The sequence below is a fragment of the Miniopterus schreibersii genome, assembly GCF_964146895.1.
Source record: "Miniopterus schreibersii genome assembly, chromosome: 17".
Taxonomy (NCBI): Eukaryota; Metazoa; Chordata; class Mammalia; order Chiroptera; family Miniopteridae; genus Miniopterus; species Miniopterus schreibersii.
In genome coordinates, this window is record NC_138117.1 from 15,184,758 (window position 1) to 15,205,498 (window position 20,741).

Sequence of the window (20,741 nt, forward strand, 5' to 3'; positions counted from 1 at the left end):
TAATGTGCGTCCGTGCGATTTTAAAGCTAGATCACCCTTTGACATATGCATTACTCACTTTAGAACCCTTAAACAGACTAATTTATCAAAAGTTAAGCCTTACTGTGTGTAAACCTGGTTGATGGGTCTTTGGGAGAGGGATGGAGATAAGAACTGGCTACAACCCACCCCTTGATATATTGATAGAATATTAGTCCCAAGGAAGAGTTCTCGTGTGCTCTGTCATGATGTGTGAAAAAGCCAGGCATTTTCCCAAGTCTTGAGAAAATGAAATAAGGGGAGACATAATTGCAAATCACATTCAATTTAAATCCAAAAAGTCTAAGTGAATATTTTTACACAGACATATAGTTGACATAATATAGAATTGTGGGAGAATCTTCCTTAACAGATCACAGTTTCACATGGATATTTCCTGAATTGACTTGGAGAAGATGACTCTGGAGAAAGCTTACCAGGAGAAGCAGATATGTTTTAGAAGTGGGTGCTTTTTCAAAATGTATATGCTTTAAAATGTTTTTCCCCAAATCCTCTGTTTTATATGATCTTATCTTTGATTTTGCTGGTCTCGATACTTTTCAGGCACTCAACCTCCAGGATGGGTGAAGGATTTTTGTACTGACACTTATAAGCAGCGAAGTTCTCTCTTCCACAGAATAGGGACTTTGTTCTTGCCCTAAAGGACCTTCGGACTTAAAGAACAGGATGAACAAACAGGAAGCTATTTCCAATTTGGACTCCACATTTGAGAAAGAAGAAATCAATTGATATATCCAAAAATACATTTTGAGACATTGGAATATCAAAAACACAGTTTTTTAAAGAAGCTTGAAAATATTTCTTCTGGGTTTCCTAACACAAAACACCCTTGCATAGAGAGATCTTATAAAAAGAGTAGGCAGGGGTAAAATATATTTTCACGTCTCCACCTTTGGAAGTGCAAAACAAAAACTACCTAAGCTCTTCTTTCCTTGGGTACTCTGTCTTGTTGGGGACAGGATGGGACATTATACTACTGCTTCTCTTTCAAAAAATTGTGCATAAATTTCCCTCGTTCTTACATTTTCAATAATTCAGTAGCTCTATATGCACTAATGTTCTGGCCTCACTGGTTCATGCTTCTGTGAATTATCAAGATAATATTTGCAGGGTGAAATTACACATGAGCAAAGGATGTGTTCCTCTGATCACCACAATCAAGCCCTCAGTTCCCTATGAACAGAAATTACATGATACCTGGGTCCTGGTGTGCAAACTCCTTGTATTGGAAATCTTTACCATTAAATTGTTAGCAATTACTCCCAAATAATTTACATGCTTGGGATTCTGAAACACCCTTGCATTTCATGTAATCCTATGGTCTTTTATTTCCTGCAAATTTCTAGCCATAGTTGGAAAATACTCTCACCCTTTGCAGAAGCATAATTACCACATAGCTATTGGGATTATAGGTGCTTAGCTCCTTTACTCTTAACATGGCTTCTTCCATTGACACCCAATTATGAGGAGTAAAAGGCAATTTCATGTTATTTTGTGCAAAGTTCTGGATGTAAACCCACCCTCATTTAGGTTTATATGCTCAATGCCCATAAGAAATCGTTGGTTAGACCTTAGTGAATCTCCTTCCCATCAAGGAAGGGTTGAATGAAGTCCACCTCAACCAGAAAACCAATGCCCTGATTCATATCCCAGCTCCCAGGAATATTTGTCCTGGAAGAAAGCCATTTTATGGGTATACCGCGTAGCTTAGGTCTTAAACATTTCTCATCATACTCCTACTGGAAGACATCGGCTGCGACTGCTTCCTGTGGTAAAGGACAATGCAGAAAACATTTGGTGGCAGACAGCAGGAGAAGCTGGGCCACCCACTGGACTTTAGAATCTCCAAGGATGAAATCTTTGAGACTGTGTCACATTTGACTATTTTCTGCAGCCCAGTTCTTCCAGGGCTTACCTCAGAAATCTCATGTTTAATCAACTACATTTTCCTTAAAGATGCCCGGTGGCCACTGGGATTTGCGCCAGTGCCCCTCTGACCTATGTAACCAACAATTCCACGTACTCCCCCTTTGATTTACTGATGCTTTCCCGGGACCTGTGGGCCTCTGCTTTCTGTCTCTGCTCTCATTGTCAAGATGAGTCCCTGAAAAGAATTAAGGTCAACAAAAACACAGAAAAGATGATATGGAACAGGGCAATCGAGAAAAGACATTTTACTGTCCTTCCTCTCTGCTAATCTTGCTCTCTCCAACTATTGCAGGACAAGAAAGAAGAGTTAGTCTCTACTCGCCTCCTTTTGAGTCCATCAGCAGAAATCCCTCTTTTTCTTTCATTAGTGGAAGGTGCTCAATAAGAGTCTTTGATTCTTTCACCGCCATGAGCCAGCTTAGCACTAGTTCACTCTGACATGAGGGGAGTGATGTACTATCCTTGGTTCCTCTCCTCCCACATAACCTATTAGATCATTTTCACCATCTGGCTCATGACATTAAACATCTTAGATTATATCGAAGAAATCAGGGATGAATTCAAGAACTGAAGAAATAGAACTCATCAATATTTTATTAATAATCAAGAATAATATCTACCAAATGAAACATTCGAGCAAGTTTCCTTTCTATTTCTCACCAGAATTTACTCCAAATAGTGGTAATACTCAGCACCCCACATGAGGCGAGTAATACACTATGTCTGAGAAGTCCTGAGCAGCCACGTTTCCTTGTATTCAAAAGGCCTTGTCAGAAACAACTTATGCTACAATATAAGATGCTAATTCTGCAACTCAGCAAGCCATGTTACACATGCGTGAAGATCAGGTTCCAGAACTTGAAATTCCAACTTTCCAATTTCACTTTACTTGAGTCTGTGTCATAAGATATAGATACTTCTGTTTATGTTTCTTAGAGACTTTAATGGACAGTCCTGGCTGAAGCATATCACAGCAATCATGGGCGTTAGAGATAGGATTTGAAGGTACAGAAATAGGTGAGGTTGCTTAGGGGAAAATGTTGAGTGAGGAGAGAAGATATCCCAGGTCTGAGATCTGAGTTACTCTAATATGTAAAGGTTGAGAAGAAGGAAAGGGGTGGGTTTCTTAAGGTACATTGATAAAGAGTAGTGAGAGAAGTAGTCGTGGAATCAGAAATGTTTCAAAAAGAAGGGAGCACTCAACTCTATTGAATGTCTCTGAGAGCCCAATTAAAAACAGCAGTTAAAAAGTACCTATTGACTTTGTTAACATGAAGTCATAAAGGAACTTAGCAAGAGAAGTCTGAGTAGTACTGAGGGAGGCAGAAGACAAAGTAGAGTTGGGTTGATGGGAAATGGGCTGCAAAAGAAGTAGAGATGGTATTCATAGGATACGTTCAGGAAGCTTGCCTTGCCCATAAAGGAAAGTTAAAACAATAGGATCAAGAACGCAGGTTGGATACTGTCAATCAAAATAATAATAACTGATATAACTTGAGTGCTAGGCTAAGCAAGCATTTGATATGTGGTTTGCTTTAGTGCACAAATCAACCGAATGTGGCACATATTATTACTATCTCCATTTTACCTTTGAGTACACTGAGACAGAGATCAAGTAACATCCCCAAAGTCCCCCTGTGGCATTTCGGTGCAGCCGGTGCAGTCACACTACGATAGTGGGTGTATCCATCTACCTAGAAATAGATACAGCTTTGTGTGGAGTCATAGTGTTTTGAATTATGTTCATTCGAATTGAATTGAAGAGCTGAACAGGAGGAAGGAAAGGAAATAAAAAGGGGTAAAGGGCATAGTGGGCCACCACTCCCCTTTGTTCTGCCAGGAGACATCATACATCACAACTTCTTGGAACATTTATCTTGGACGTCCCAGGCCTGAATTTTGTTCTTCTATCCAGTGGCCAAAGACTAGTGGGATTTTAGATATAAATATCAGGAGGCGGCAATACCCATCTTGTTAAAATAAGATGCCTCCCACACTCTTTTTTTTCCTTCTGTTCTCTCTCATCTCCCAGTTTCTCAGTTTACTTAGACTCACAAACTTGTTCCTGCCAACTGATTCATCCCCGGGCAGCTAAAGTACGTCAATGCTGCAAAAATAAATATATTGGCAGTTCCATATCTGATCTCAAAAATTCATCTAAATGTCCCAATCTAATCTACAATATAGGGTGTCCCAACAATGTATACACACTTAGAATAATTATTAATTCCAATGGGTTAAATCTGAAAAAAAAAAAAAAGAAATATCAATTGAACTATCAGCTTTTAGCAGTGTATACATTTTTGGAGGACACCTTGAATAATGTGTTTATTTTAATATAAAACAATGTGTCTACCAGGCATTTAAGTAAGACTGGGAGTAGAGAAGTGCAAGTGATATTTCTCCTTTGCACTGTACATCCTGTACACACTGCTCTGAATACCTCAATCCAAGAAGCAAGGCTGTGCTTACTGAAACCAAACATGGGTGAGACCACGGGGATATAACTGCTGGCTGGAAATCAGTCCCGTTGTGCCAGTATCACATGCATACGCACAGAAATTTCAGTTTCCCTGAGTGGACGATTACTAGACACTTTCTGAATGACGAACTAGCAGTCATAGTTTTCCAAGAAGCAACTGCCATGAGGTGTTTTAAATTGTTGTAAAGTCCTTGGTGATCTTATTGTCTATTTTTTTCACCAAGTTGACATTTTTGAGGTGAAGAAGGCTTTTTAGTAATTTAAAGTAACATATTGCTGTTAAATTGACACATTCATCATACCTGGCAATTGGACAAGGCCACCCCATTCTCACTGTTCTCCTTGGCTACATCTGATGTGGGTGTTAGACACCGTGACTTCTTTGGGGGCTTGAATAGCCTTTGAAGCCTGACTCTTTTCCTCAAAAGTTTGGGCCCTAAGAAGTGTTTTAGGTCTCATACGGTCAAAGAATTTTTTTAAACCAGGGTTGTGGTTTCTTCGAAAATTCGTAGGTTTCTGATCTCGCTTTCTGTCCCATGCGCCAGCAACCACACAAAAAGTTCTTTGATCGGAAGAATTCTCCAACTTGTATTCCTGGGCCGGCCCCAGCCCATCTCTTAAGTCAATGGCCATTTCTTTAAGGCTCTCTGGAGCCGTAGATGGGAAGCCTAGATTCTTCATCTGATCTTTGTCCCAGATCACTGCATTCAAGTGAGAAGTTTTATTAGACCTCTTTTTTTTTAAGTGCCTTCTAACATCTCATCTTTAACTATTTCACATATTTTAACATAGCAAGACCTTAATTTCTGGGCTGTCTCTACTTTCTTTCAATTCTACTTATATTCTGGCTGGTTCTTTTCTGATTTTTTTTGGTAATAACTTTGCTAAAGGCAGCCAATAATAACCGATAGATACCAGTGCTTTTATCCTATTCGTGCATTTCCCCCAAATGCAAGTGAAAGGCACTTATTCTGTCTTCCAAGGCAACAGTTTTTTCCAGCTGCTCTTCCAAAGTATAAAATGGATCATTGGTTTCTCATTTATCCCAGCCTCTGATATTGACCATTTTGTTGCCTAACAATGAAGCCAGTACCATATATTACAGCTTTATTTTAAAGCAATTTGATGGAAAATACCAATTTCTTTATTAGGATAGACCAAGGCATGTGTAAGTAAATATATCCTCACATCATAGTGGTTTAGTGCAATAAAAGTTTATTTCTCATTCATATAATGGTTGAAAATGGGTTGGGCGGCTTCTCCATCTCAGAGGGGTCCCATGTGGAACCTGGCTTTCTAGGTTGCCACAGAAGACAAAGAGAGAGCTGGAACAGCGCACAGGATGCTGTTAAAGGCCAAGACTGGAAGGACGTTTACTTCATTGTTGTTTACACATAACATTCTCTCTGCTGCAGGCACTACAGGCTAGCAGTTAAGTGTACAGGTGCTGATTTCACCATGTATTGGCCATAGGACATTAGGCAAGTTACTTCACCTCTGTGTGCCTCAGTTTTCTTCTCTGTAAAATGGGAATAATGAAAGGATAACTCCATCAGAGACTAATTGATATTTATATTATATATATATGTATATATATAATATATATATTAGACCCAATTAGAACATGCCTGGTGCACATTAAGTGTGTAGAAGGTTCTGTAACTGTTACATAGCACATTTTAAATGTCAGTATGGAGCACACCAGGATAATTAGCGTTATCTCCAGTTAGGATTTTGCCGCAAGTCTAATTGACTAGGAAGTCAGATAGTTTTTAAATCCTAGCCCACATGACTCTGAGCCCAAAATAATGCATACCTTCACATCTCATTTTGTGACCTTTTATTTCAGCTCAATTTAAGTTTGCATGATTGATTTTAGAGTGTGTGCTAAGCCAATGGGGTGAGACACTAGTGAAAGTTTTTCAGATGGAGCTAATCTGGTTCTCAACCAAGAAATATCCTTCCTAAAGGTTGTCAAGGACTTATCTGATCCATGACTGCCAAATTTACCAGGAAGTGGGTCTCTTTGAGAAAATATCGTCTTTCATTCATAAAATAATTTATTCATTTGCCAAAACACAATAAGCATTAAGTAGGTGCCAGGCACTTTGTTAAACAAAAAAGCTATAAATAATTGATTCTCCCTGGGGCGGTAGAAGCAGATTGTGTGCTTATCAAGTAAAATTTATTATTATCCAACTTTTTATAAAGAGGAAATTGGAATTTGAAAAAGTACCAAAGCTGCTTGGCTTTCTCCACTTAGCACAGAAAGTGACAGAGTCAAGATTGGCATCCAGGACTCTCATGCCAACACCCACACTCTTTATTTCTCCGGTATGTTAGTCATGGTGCTGGCAGGAAACAGCTGGTACACAGAATTTGCATAAGGCAAATTCTAAAAAGGGACTGTGAGCAAAAATTCAGACAAAGTAGGGGGGAGCACAGGGAGAATGTAATACACTAGGGCTGATGACAACTGAGCGCTGTGAATACCTGTGCCCCTGAAAGGAAAGACAGGGTGTGGTTACCAGGAGCCAGAGTGAGAAAGAATTTTGGTCAAGGGATGCGCCTGTTCAGTGTGATCCCACAGGGGAGGAATTGGGACAATAAATACTCCATACTTCCCTCCCTTTGATGCCCTGCCAGGGATTCTCACTGGCTGAAACCAGTAGAAGCTGGAGAGCAAGGGAGCCCACTGAGGAGTAAGTGCTTATAGTTCAGCCTCCTGAAGATGAAGAAGATGAGAAAGGAGACAGAAGAGTAAATTTGAGGGGCCACCAGAAGACATCCAAGGTGGGACATGGAGGAGAATGCATCTGAAGGGGCCACCAAGATCACCATCACAACTGCTTTGAAAATGTGCACCTAGCTAATTATATACAGCATTAAAAAAAATTACATTAGTCAAGATTTTACAATGGATTTAACTTAATTTTCACAGTAAACTCTCCTATATTATCTCAGTTCATTAATATTTCATTATTTTATCACAGTAATAAATGAACTGGCAAAAACAGGTTTGAGAACAAACATATTGGACTCTCAGTAAGCACTTATGTCAACAGGTGACAGGTAAGGCGTGCAGGTGTAACCCAGACGACAGCTCTCTGCGAGAATTCGTGGCCAGTGGAAAGGGTGACTGCCATTTACCAGGTGGTGAGATGCAGCAGTGAAACCAGCAAATCGGATTTAAAGGGCAGAGAACAGAGCTCCTAGTGAGGCTCTGCGCTGAGCACCTGACCGTTTTGCCTTGTACCTTAAGTGGAGAAACATTCGTCTGACTAGAATTATTCAGTAATTTTTTCTGATCTTTTCTTCTTTATAATACCAATGATCCTCATTGTCTTATCCAAGCTCTCATGGGTGGTTAACATCTGTCTGGTCCTCACATCTGAAAATGTCACGGGTCAGGATCTCCGCCACTACATGCTTGGTCCATTTTAACAGACCAGTTTTGCAGGCGACATAAATGATTAATGAATCCAGTGTGGTGAACCGGCAGCTTGTTTGGTGTTTCTGACCTAGGTGCTTTAAAACTCATTACTGGTGCCTATTGAAGCTTTGCTAATGGATTTGAAATAGATTTCACTACTGTTAAAATGATTCTGCTCTTACGTGGTCTTGATTTTTCATGTTCCTTGTTTACGTGTCATTACATGAATTGCACTATGAACAAACTTACTTTATTGTTTTTCTAAAGTCAATCTGCAGGCAAGGTGACAATTTACCAAGTTCCATTTAGGAAAAAAGGACATTTATTAGGAAGTTACAGGTCTAAGTGATGGGCATTGACACAATATGGCACTTCTTTTAATGTAGAATTTATGTGTTTCATGTTACAAATAAAGCCAGATTTGGGCCCTGAGGTAAAATAGTGCCCTGAAATACTCCTTCTAATGGACATTGGCTATTTGCTCAACAAGTTCTCCTTCCATGTAGTTGTGAGGGGGCTGGCAAACTTGTCACTCTGCCTCTCTCCTTCCACGGATGGGGCAGCCTCTAGGCTGGTCAATCAGATAAATTTCCTCCCCAAACACTGGTTCAAGAATGATCGTGTGACTCATGCACAAGGCCAATCACGTTTTTAAAGGTTTAATATATGCATAATAGAAGAGATTTTGGATCAGGTGTCCCTCTGGGAGTATAAACAATAAAAGTGATGGAAACTGAAGCTTGTCACAGACATTGTTCTTTCTCACGTGGAGGAAACCATTTGCACTAGACAAGAATGGGAATAACTTAAAGATAATCACCTAATTTTAGCACGTGAAGAAAAAATACTTTATTGCCAATCCCTTTTCTGGTGGGTAGTATAAAATCTAGAATCTCCCCACATTTCTATATGGCTCATTTATGCTAATTTAGGCTTCAGTGTTTGAGGCTTTAGCCACCTCTTAGGTTAGGAATACAAGGGAAACCAATGGGCATCCCACCAAAACTGGGTTCATAGGGAAGGGAAATGGGGGTTAACGGAAGAAAGAGGACTGAATTAGAATGACCTGGAAGAATAAACAAATTGTAATCAAGTTTGATGGTTGTTTAAAGATTTATAATGGGGAAAGACAGACAGTAGATAATACTTTTAAAGACTTAGAAGTCTTGAGCTTTTAAATTTCAGGATTCCAGGAGGACTGATGGTATCAACAGCCAAGAAATGTTATAGTCATTCAGAGAAATTGAATGAATTAACCAAAAAGCCTCAGGTGAGTACTGGGAATTGCACATTACAAATGGAAGATCATATGATCTACTCATATTCTTGACTGTGAAGTAACTTTGAAAATACAATACTTATGTTATGGTAAGAACTTCTAAGAACTTTGACACTAAAGATGCCAAAGAATGGTAAACTTAAAGTGATTCCCCAATACACACTGAAGGCAAATCTTTCTGATTATTGATACTTAGAACAGTGCGTTATTTAAGGAAATCTCATGAAGAGGAGGAAGCAATTAAATGGACAGGATCCAGAAAGAAAGAAATACATAGGATTAGACCCCAGGAAAAGTAAGTGACTGTCATATTTATAGTTACTAGGAAATAAAGGATTTCACAGAAGTCTGTCTAGATTGATGGAATTTTCCCTATTCAGTGATCAAATTCTTAAACAATGTTAACTATTTTGGAGGAAAAATATATACACTGAATTATTACAATTGTATTCCTTCTTCAAAAGAACATACAAAAATGTAAAAACATTTTTGATAGTTGAAGTTGGGGTGACACTGGTTAACAAAAGTATACAAGTTTCAGGTGCACAATACTACAATACATCATTTGTACACCGTACTGTGTGTTCACCACCTCAAATCAAGTCTCTGTCCATCGCCATTTATCACCCCTTTACCCTCTCCACCTCTCTCCAACCCCCTGCCCCTGGCAGTCACCAGAGTTCTTAAATAAAATGGGCAAAAAAGATGTGTATTTGTTGAGAGACAGGCATGAAAAACTCCTAGCAAGTATACTTTTGCTTTAAAATAAACAACTGTTATTGATATAAATATTTCCAATAATCTGAGACTATCTGCCACTCTGAAACTCGTTCCATGTTATAAAAGTGAAGATATAACCGCCCTGGTGATAAAATTTCCTGTGATCCCCCTGCTCTTCAGACAGGTCCATGCAGCAGCAGAGCCCTCTCCTTCCACTGACAGTGAACACCACGCCCGTCCCCTCGGCGTCCTGCACCCAACTCTCTTGTGCAACAGCTTTGGGCTGTTCCCACTCTTGAGCAACAGGCAGGGCCACCCACTAATATTTCCGCATTGCTCCTCTTTGCATTTACACTAAAACTTTACCTTGATCAGCCGAATTGGCATCTCCTTCATTGAATCAATTGCATGGCTGAACAAGAATATTAGGCTGAAAGGTGTTTTCTGATCTGTGGTCTCAAATGACAACAAACAGGAAGGTAGGTGGCATTGATCCAACACTGCATTATATATATTATATACTCTTACTTCCTTGTGTCAAGAAACAGGTAATGCTTTACCAAGAATGTAGACTAACTGGTTTGATTAGTTTGATGTACTTATAAAAGATTTAATGAAAAGGAACAGTTTCGGTTTTATGAAAACCTACATACCTAATGCTTCAGTTAAACATTGAAAAATACATGAAAGAATGGTGATTTCATCGACTATGGAATAAAAAGGGGGAAAGGGAGACTGAAAATTGCCTTGTTATAACAACACAGCTAACTCTGGCTCTGATTAAGAAAATACTTTTATTACCAAGTTATTGCATCCTGGTTCATAAAACTTTGTGCGTCAGTCTTGGAGCTAAAAATTTCTCGTACGTTTTTATCCCCAAGATAAACTTTACAAAGCATAGATTATAGTAATTTTCCAATTGCATGTATATCTGAGAATCAGGGACCTGGAAAAAGGAAAGGCATTTCTTACGTGGTAGTATCTATCAGTCTCCCCTTTTTTTCTCTTGACAAACCACCATCCTGTTAAACCACTATGTATAAAGTACCTCTAGTGGGCATTATTCTGAGATGCCCTGCATATAAACAGCATGAGACACAGCCCCAGCTTAAAATATGCCTTAAAGGGAAAAGTAAAATCTAGTAGATATTTGGAGGGTCAACAGATAAATACGTGCTGACAGTGTACTTTACCGCATGGTAACTATAGTTAACCAGACTGTATTGTATATTTGAAAGTTGCTAAGCAAGCAGATTTTTAAAAGTTCTTACTACACAAAAAGTTGTAATGATGTGAGGTCATGGGTGTGTTAACTAACATTATTGTGGTATCATTTTTCAATATATACATATATCAAATCATCATGTTATGCACCTTAAACTTTTACAATGTGATATGTCAGTTTGTTTCTCAGTAAAGCTGGAAACAAATAAATAAACAGAATCAGTTTTGAATGATTTGGGTGAGGGTACTTACAAATTTTAAAAATACACATATGTAAAGACAACACTTCCCCCCACTCAAGGGTCATAATTAACCAGGCTCGTCAAAGGGTGAACAACTCCTTCAGATTTGCCCAAAAACATCCCAGTTCTGCGACTGAAATCTCAGATGTCCCAAGGCTCCTCAGTCCCAAGCAAGCTGGGACAGATGGTCACCCTACTCATACATGACCGGATCCAAGGAAGTTTAATTTGAAAATACTCATGGGTTTTGTGATGTATGCCTAGCACTTTGCAAGGAATAGTGTTTGAAGTCATTATGGTTCAAACCAAGAGTTTGGTCTTTTGACAACGTGACATATACAGTGAAATTGCATGTTTCCGTTTTATTTACCTCTTCATTTGAAAAAGTAACAAGAAAATTCAACACCTTATACTATCCATAGAATAAAGAAATGCAAACCTTCAGGTTCTCTTGTTCTGTTACAGCCTCTCCAGCAGCCTTTTCACTCTTAGAACTGTATTCTGGTCTAATCAGGCCAGAAACGTCAGCTGCACATGGGCAATTTATAATTGCTGAGGGAGCAGTAACTTTGAATTATTTCACTTCAGGGCCTTGTATCTGTATTTTGAAGCGACAGCGTGAATGAATGAATCTGCTTCTATGCTGACTTATATGAAATGTTTCAGAGCATGAGAGAAAGGTATTATATGGGTAGCTTTTCCAAAATGCTGCTGTTAAGCTAACCTGGAACCTAGCCCGAACACATTGACTCAACCCAAGTATGATATATGTTAACGAACATAAAAGCTCCTGTGTTATCATTCACTTTTCAAATCTGCACAATTTTATTGACTGAATGAAATGAAGTATCCATTTCACTTTGGCCACTCAGGATTTCATATTCATATTTTTTTCTATTTTTTAGTGTTGTTTTAAGCCATGGCTTTCAAAAATTAACAGATTATGACATTATTTGACACACCCAATTTATTCTTGGGGAAACAATATTTAGCCAAAACAGAATCCTCAAACCTTTGAATAGTCATATATGATTATCTTAAGTTCTCAATGAATAATTCCTAAGGAAACACTCCAAGCAAAATAGTTCACTAAAAATATTAAGGTGGTTATTGTTGTTAATAATAATAATAAAATTACACTGATTTTTTCCCCCCTGTACTGGGACAGAGTATTTGGAGTTGATTATCTCATAGAAACCTCAAATTCAACATGTCTTAAAAAGAACGGCTGCTGGCTTTGTTTCCCAGACCCATCCCTCTTCTTCCTCCAGGTCTCGCCTCAGCTCTGTAAATGGCACAGCTCCCCCACCCAGGGAATGAGCCGGAAGCCCAGGCTGCGGTCATGATCCCCACTTTCTTCTCTCCGTTTCTGTACACCAGCTGCCGCTAAAATTGTTCCTGCCAGGTCACTAATAACTTAAACATTATTCAAGGTATACTTTGAAAAGTAAACCTTGCTAAAGTATACTTTCAGTCCGCATTTCGTCCTATCTCTTAGCCTCATTCAACAGAGAGGATTTTTCTTTTTTTGAAACAATCACCTCACGTGGCTTTGCTGACGCCTTTGCTTTTGATTTTTTCTTCTATTTCTCTGCCCACGCTGGTCGCCGTTACCGAGTCACACTCCTCCCAGCGGCAACAAGGTACTGGAGTTCCTTGGGCCTGGGTCCAGCACTGTCTTCCTAGGCCATTATTCACATTTTCATAACCTCCATCACTGTGTATCACTCCCGCTCAAATGTATGTCTGAGCCCATGAATCGGATCCACCGTTTACACAGCCTTTCCATTCGGGTTTCTCACGAGCACCTGGAACCCCACCTTCCCAGGGAGCCCCTGCTCTTCGTGTGTCTCATGGGCATTCCTGAGAACATTATTCACCCTCCGGCCCCGCCGTCCTTCCATCACTTTGCCCAGGCAGTGATCCAGTCCCTGGTGGACCAGTATAGAAAACGGCCCTGCCATCTTCTGGGCGCAGTAATATAATGACGACGTAATATCCTCCTAATCGGTCCCCTGCGCCTAACCTTGCCACTCTCATGCGCCCCTGACCCACTCTCCTCATTGCGGCCAGCAGTGTCTCTTTAAAACCTTAATCGTGATTAATGAAACTCCTCCCTTACAGCTCTTTGATAACTTCTTATTATTTTAAGATTAAGTCCAAAATCCTTAATAATCCCTTTAAGACCCTGTAAGAACTGGCCCAGAGTTACTTCTCGCTCCTTTCTTGGGATCGCCTTTTCAGCCCTACGAAGCTTTCCCGAGACCTGTGCACGCACAATGCTTGTTTTCCTGAGTCAACACACAAGCGTTTGCCCCTCTTTTCTGTGCCAACACCCTCTTCATCTTCCAAATTAATGATCTTCGACTCAGGGAAGTTTCCCTTGCTATGCCCACTCCCTCAGATGGGGACTTATGTATCCCCGTATCATATCCTGGTGCACGATCGGGGTTCAGAAATAGTTGTTCGCTGACTTTTAAATTCACTCTCAGTTCCTCACGGCCTGAAAGCTGCAAAGACTCGATGTAAATCAGAAGCAATCGAAGACCGGTCACCCTAGCACGGGCCCACAGTCAGTCATACGCAAAGGAGAGGCTGTCGGTGGGAAGGGAAGGCTCCCTACACCACCCAGCTGTCAAAAAAGGCCCAGGTAAATTTGCGACATGGCCAACTGCTGTCAAAACTCTCCGCTTCTCCTTCTCCTGAGATGTGGTAGCTAGGCAACTCCAATAACACTTGGAATCCAACCCACAAATATCTCCCTCGCTCCAAGATGGGATCAAATGCCAAAAGCAGTTGGTTTCCCTTGAGAGACACTCTCCTAAGGCCATGAAAATGAGCCAAATGTCTGAGAAGAAATGTTTATAACTGCCTACATTTTAAGCGTGCACAGGTATGTTGTATCGACTTCATTATGCAGCGTAGTGTGTCTGATACAATGCATGAAAGGCTTGGATTTTTCTATTATAAAATGAAGTCCATTTGTAAATAATTATCCTGTGAGTATAGCATTTGCTTGAAAAACTGACTGTATATTGCAACCCTGTAAATTTAGCAAAACAAGCAGTTAGCTCAAGAGGACTTTTCCAAGCGTAAAACCCTTGCTGTAAGATTTGTCCTGTAAATAACAAACTTAAACGCAGTAATAAATCAAATGTCTTGTGCGTACACAATTCGACCGAAGAAAAAGGCCTTGGCAAATAACCTGACCACGTAATGACTTTGAAATGGAAGCAACTATTGCAGCTCATTTCAGACGAACCTTTATCTTTTCACAAATGCAAATTAGCTGGAGATTGAACATATTCACTAAAGGACTCTCTGAATGTCACCAATAGTAATATGATTGAGTTATCATAGATTTTTAAAGATGACTAATGGCTGCTTAATGCTCTGGCCCCTCAAAATTCTCTAGTGTAAAGTGATAAGTGCTTCCTTTTATTTCTTTTTAGCTTGTAAATGTATATGTAAAACTATAATGAGAAAGTGGTAAGCCTAATGATATCCATTCCCTGGTACACACAGTGTTTTAAGGCATAATTAAAAATTCCCATCTGGGGACTTGAAGTGATATGGTAGAGCTAGCTGAATACAGAAGATTCATTTTTTTCTAGTTATTTATTAAGCAACCTAGACAATCAACTATTTTTCTATTTCCCAATTTTTTTCTTGCCTGAAATTATAAGCTCATTATAACTTTCCCAATACTTTTGATTAATACTAAAAAAGTGTTTTATTTCTAACAATGTAATATTTTGTTCTTTCCTAAATCTATCCATCAATTAAAACAAAACAAGCTCATTGTCTTATATAATTATTCTTAGCCTCTAATAAGTTTTTACCCTGGAATTTGCTCAATAAAGCAAACACATTGCTATAAACACAATGATTGTATATTTCTCACACTCACATAAATATATATTCATGGTGCATAAATAAGCATCTAAAAATGTAATAAAATCTCTTAAAATGTAATAACATATCCAAATATTTAAATGCAGATTCAAGTTTTTAAAACTCTACTCCAACTTATTCATGCAGATTTAACAAACAAAAGTTCTACTCTGCAGAATGAACATATTTTGCTAAATCAGTTTAACATAGACAAATACCACAAGCTAAATTATGAGATAAAAACTGGGGCATTGTCTGTCAGTTATCAGACAGCAGAATCATATCCAAGAAAAGTTTGGTGCCAAGTAATTGAGAAACTGCTTAGATGCATTTCGGACTTTGATTTCTGAGCAATTGTCCAGAAGTTCAGTCCTGGGCCAATTATACAGTATCATGCTTGAAAAACAGGAAACTGCCTTAAGAGGAAGTTGTTACTGTCATTTGTAAGATATCTCAGACAGCTCATTTAAGAACAGATAAGATATTTTGCTGTGAAGCAGCTGTATTGTACTGGAAAGCAAGATAGTCACAAGAAATGGAAATGGATCTTGGCTCTCCTACGTGCTACTCCCACGTATAATCTTGGGCAAGTCACTTAATGTTCCAGCTTCAATTTTATCATTCTTAAAGGGAAAAAAAAAAGGTGATAGTACCGCTTCAAATGATTGCAATAAGACATACAAGACTATAAGTGGGAAAGTGTTCTCTGTTCTAAAGAACTACTCACCTAAGAGATGATGGTTATCAGTCTCCATATGATAGTCTTTGCCATAATATTAGTGAATTTATAACCATGAATGTTGAGTTCTAAATATTTACTGAAAAACCTACAACTTCTTCCTCTTGATTGTAGGTATGAATGAATCCACATATAGAGAACATCTGAGAACTATTAAAATAGTAATCCGGAATGAGGTGAGTTTATGTCCAGCCACTAAACTCTTACATATCATTACAGCAGACTAGACCAGGCAATATTAAATCCAGTGGGCAATTTATTTGTGCTTACAGGTTTGCTCTCCTCATGTAAGAGATGTATCCTGAAATGTTAAATACAAAGTGACTCATACTTAACTTGGGAAAAGATCGTTACCTAGATTAAAGAAATGCAATATGGTAAATCTTTTGCAAAATAAATAATCCTTCCAGTAGAAAAATTATAACCTTGAAAACTTGAATTTTTACATTCCTAGTATTCTAAAAGCGGGAATATAACGCCATTAGGATTTTTTCCTGACTTGGGAGCCTCACTCATGAACTAGAAGAAATGTCTATATCGGATCAAGAAACAACACCTCTGAAGAGTTAAAGCATCATTTGAAAATCATCTTACTGAAATCATTGGCCTGCGTGGGACGACGTTCTGTCCGTTTAACAGCGCCTTTCCCTCTGCGCGTGGTGTCGCAGTCACCCTTTAATCCGAGTGCGGGCTCCTTCGTGTCAGGAACCCCACATCAGCACCTGCATAGTAGATCCTGCCCCTTAACTACCCACCCGAGCCTCTTTGCTCCGTTAATTATGTCGGGCCAGAGACTCCGGCTTTTGGTTCCCTTTATTTGTCTGTATGTTTGCCATCTTTGCTGCTTGCTCTCTGACCGTGCTCCTAAGGGCTAGAGGATTCTTGTGGATGGCTCTTCGCTCCCAGCTGTCCTTTGTCCCATCCTCAATCCCTAAAACCTGGCTCTGCTTAGGGCCAGGTGAGGGCAACCTCCACCCCTCCGTCAGCCCTGATCTCAGGCCCCTTTTTCACTCAGGTACCAGAACCTCCTGGGGGCCCTGGAGGGAGCATTCATGGGGTCTTGACTTTCTGTAAGGGATTTTCTAAGTCAGGCTGGCTTCTAGTTAAAAGTGACAGTAAGCCAACAGAAAACAAGTCGAGCCAAAAAAAAAAAAGGGGGGGGGGAGTGTTTATTGGAAGACTTGTAACCACAAAAAAAGCAAATACGGTCCAGGGGCCAATTGGGAATTGAAACTCCAATGTCTCCAGAAAATATTACACGTCTTCTATCCACATGCTGGCTTCATTTTCTTAGGAAAGTTTTTCCCACTAGCAGGAAATACAGAATCTGGCAGCAACTCCATCCTCAGTGTTTCATTATCATCACCAGAAAGTGATTGGCTCCTGCTGTCTCTTTTTTTCAAGTTAAAAAATATGAGAGACGATCCCCAGTTTGTCCAGTTTGAGTGAAGGGTTCATTCCCAGACCAGTCCGCTAAGGTCAGGCAGCGAGCTGGGGCCCTCTGGATTTATTTACTCACCTCAGATCCCTAAGTGTGCCTGGGACTTGTAAGACGTGTCAGCTGCCGTTCAAACTAGATGGCTATAACGGGGGGAAGGCCCCCTCGGGAGGAGGGCGTGAGGGTGGAGAGGCAATTTCCAGGAGGAGGGAAGGGTCGCCGGGCAGACGAGTGATGGCTGTTCACTGGGGTACATATCCAGCTGGCAGGTTATCCTTTGACCTTTTTGTTTCCCTGTTTTCCCCATTAACCCCTGCTTTTGGTTTGTATCCAAAATGTTCAAGGTCAAGGTGATTAATAGATAGTAAAAGCAAAATAATCTGATAAAAGCTTTGTAGGAGAATTAACACTTTTTGAGTACTGGTTATATTCCAGAAATGTCTTCTGTAATCTTTTCTTTCCTCCCTCAAACACCCCTGAAATGAGATATCTTAATTTCCAGATAAAAAAAATTTATTCTTGGGAATAATAAATAACTGCTTCAAGATGAAAAAATTAGCAAGGGCGAAGCTAGAACTGAAGAGCTGCATCTATTCCATTGGAAAACGGGAAATGCAGTGGGGCTGGTATGGTTTAATTCATGATGAAAATTGCGAAGAAGCAGTGTTTGGTGTTCAGGGCTTATCTTTACATGTCAGCCCCAAGGAAAAGATTTGCTGCTTTGCAGGGATCAAGTCTAAGAACAACTCAAGTCATATTGCTGGATTGTTAGTACAAGAAATTTAAATAAAATAATTGCTCTCCTTTCTTTTGGGGGGAATCTATTTTACTCACTAGCATAGTATTAAGATGGAAAGTTGAGGTTAGTGTGTAGATCTAGAGAAATGAGGCCAAGGAGGCAAGTTGTCCTACTCACTCTAGCCCATGCCGAAAAGGGCTTATATCTTGTGGATTATATAAGACTATACAGCAACTGAGAATCTAGCTGTACATTGAATCCCCCACACTCAACACAGTGCCTGGTACATGACAGGAGCTCTATAAATACCCATTAAATGCCCACTGTGTTAGTTATTTGGAGCTTGTGTTTAGAGAGAAGCACAGAGCACCTACGCAATAAATTTTATCAAATTCATTTATTTGAGTGAATTTCTGAGCATGGACTCAGGTCTAGAGAAGCACACCTCTGACTAAGCTCCATTCACAATCCTAACCTCCAAGTATAATAAATGTTCACAGGCAGGCAGTCCTCTCGCCTTCCGATGTGCTCCAAAAGAAGAGTTTGCTTAATAGCAATCAATCAATAGCTTTAGTTCTTTGCAGTGACTATCAATGTGTCTTGTGAAAAGCTGGCTTTCAACAAATACCGCCTTTGACAAAACTGAATTGAAAGTTCCATTTAACTTCTACGGTGTTACGCGTATAGCAAACGCCGATCCCAAGTGCCCCTCACCATCTGTCTCATTTCTGGAGTGATAAGGAAGGAAATTGCAAGTGGGCATTGCAGTGAGAGTGTGAACATCAGTGCTCCCCTCGATAATAAAAAGGATATTACTCTGTGGGAAAGCATGCTGCTGGAGATAAGATACAGCAGATTCCCTCACCTTTGGCATTTTTCATTTTCCATGTGAACTTGGTCTCTTGATGCTTAGAAGAAGCTCAACTAAATACGCCAGAATAAAACACCTTAGACATTTATGTCTTCAAATGTTGACAATGAGAAATGTACCAGCATCATGAGTTTAGTCTCAGTGGACTAGACCAACAGCCTCCACTATAACACAAACCCCAAGTTCTCAACTAGTGCATTCAAGTTGCAGTGAGGCAGTGATACATCTATTATCATTATTACTCAAAATCCACCTAACATATTTTTGCTAAACTTGTTTAATTTTACAAAATGGTAGATCTCAGGAAATTGTCTGCAATATAAAAAATATAAAAATTTATTTATGATAAATCAGATGTAAAAAGGCAAATACTGTGTGGTAAGGCTTCTAGCAGTGGGACTCCCTCACCCACATGATCTTCCGACTTCCATGATTAGGAACTGAAGAGGTGGGATAGGGTTGAGGACCAGCTCCTGACACTTAAATAACACTTTTTGCCAGATGTTTTTATTCAAAACACCTTTATTAAGAACTTATTAGGTTGAATCATATGAAATCACCAATGGTGTACCACTCGTAATTTCACACACTTGAATGTAAGATCATGCCCCAGGCAAAGGCTTAAGGAGGCCATCTGTCCTCACAGAGCTGATGATCCAGGTGCTGAGGAAGACAATTATACTAAGGAGGGGGGAGTGAAGGGGGTTATGGCAGCAAATAGCATTTACCCATGAAAGAAACCCAAAGGGCAAGAGGCCAGGAGTGTTCAGAAAAAAATCTCTCTTCATGGAAACCAAATGAATGGGTCGTCATGGTTTGGAGGGTGTATTACTGTAACAAATTACCACAACCTTAGTGTATTAAAACAACACATATTTATTCTCTTACAATTCTGGAGGTAAGAAGTCCAAAATCAGCTTTATTGGGAAAAATCAAGGTATAGGGAGGGTGAAGCTCCCTCTGGAGCCTCTAGGGAGGAATTTGTTTCCTTAGCTTTTGCATCTTCAAGAGCTGCGGTCCTTGCATTCCTTGGCTCATGGAGCTTTTCCTGCACCTTCAAACCAGCAGCACATCATCTTGCCTCAGTGGCCACTTGCCTCTTCTGTTCATCAAATCTCCCCCTTACAAGGATGCCTGTGGCTCAGCAGCTGAGCATCGATTCCAGGAGATCGCGGTTCGATTCCCGGTCAGGGCACATGCCCGGGTTGCGGGCTCCATCCCTGGTAGGGGGCAGGAGGCAGCTGATCAATGACTCTCTCATCATTGATGGGTCTGTCTCTCTCTCTCCCTCTCCCTTCCTCTCTCTGAAATCAATAAAGATATCTTTAAAAAAAAAAAAAATAGAATGCCCATGATTGCATTAGGACTCACCTGGACAATGCAGGATAATCTCCTCACCTCAAGATTCTTCATTTAATAACATAAAAGTCTCTTTTGCCATATAAGGTAATGTTCACAGGACCCAGGCATTAGGACCTGGATATCTTTGAAAACCATTATTCAGCCTTTTACCCAGAAGTTGAAAGCTAATTAATTGCGGAAGAGAGTTTGGAGGATACTGCAACCTAACCTGAGATCAGTCAAATGAAAAGCAAGGAAGAATATTGCCCAGGTAGATGGTACAGCTAGTGGGAAGGTCCAGGGGCAGGAGAACAGGGCATATTTAAAGACCTAAAAAAATGTTCCTGATTTGAGCATAGAGTGTAAGTACT

The 20,741-nt window shown here is 39.8% G+C and overlaps 1 long non-coding RNA gene across 1 annotated transcript; it reads left to right on the top strand.

Annotated features, from left to right (window-relative positions):
* Positions 1-10,233: 10,233 nt before the first annotated feature.
* LOC308547062 lies at positions 10,234-18,227 on the top strand. The gene is made up of 3 exons (XR_013997437.1): positions 10,234-10,361; positions 16,096-16,157; positions 16,436-18,227. It is a non-coding gene; the product is annotated as an uncharacterized lncRNA (long non-coding RNA).
* The last annotated feature ends 2,514 nt before the right edge of the window (positions 18,228-20,741 follow it).